This window comes from Sinocyclocheilus grahami, unplaced genomic scaffold (genome assembly GCF_001515645.1).
Source record: "Sinocyclocheilus grahami isolate Dianchi unplaced genomic scaffold, SAMN03320097.WGS_v1.1 scaffold1002.1, whole genome shotgun sequence".
NCBI lineage: Eukaryota > Metazoa > Chordata > Actinopteri > Cypriniformes > Cyprinidae > Sinocyclocheilus > Sinocyclocheilus grahami.
The window spans coordinates 480,682-481,041 of record NW_015506181.1 but is presented as its reverse complement, the minus strand read 5'-3'; positions in this window follow the sequence as shown (position 1 = coordinate 481,041).

Genomic DNA, 360 nt, shown 5'->3' with positions numbered 1-360 from the left:
TAGAGCATGTGGTCTTGAGATGCAACAGGTTTGGAGCACAGAGAGGTGATGAGGAACGAGCTAAGGGAAATAGGGGTTCATGATATTACATTAAAAGGATTATTGAGCACAGAGCATAGGGCACAGACCAGAATTCTTATAAACTTTTTAAGAGTAACTGGGGTTTTTTTTTTTTTTTATAGGATATGAAGAGTTAAAGGAATAGTGAGGTAGGTAAAGTATTATTATTATTATTATTATTATTGTTGTTGTTATTATAAAGCAGGGCAGGGATAAGGTGTGCGTGTGTAGGTATGTATGTGTCGGGATAAAGGTGGGAGAATGGGTGATTTAGTCTGTAAACCTATTTTCTGATCCACG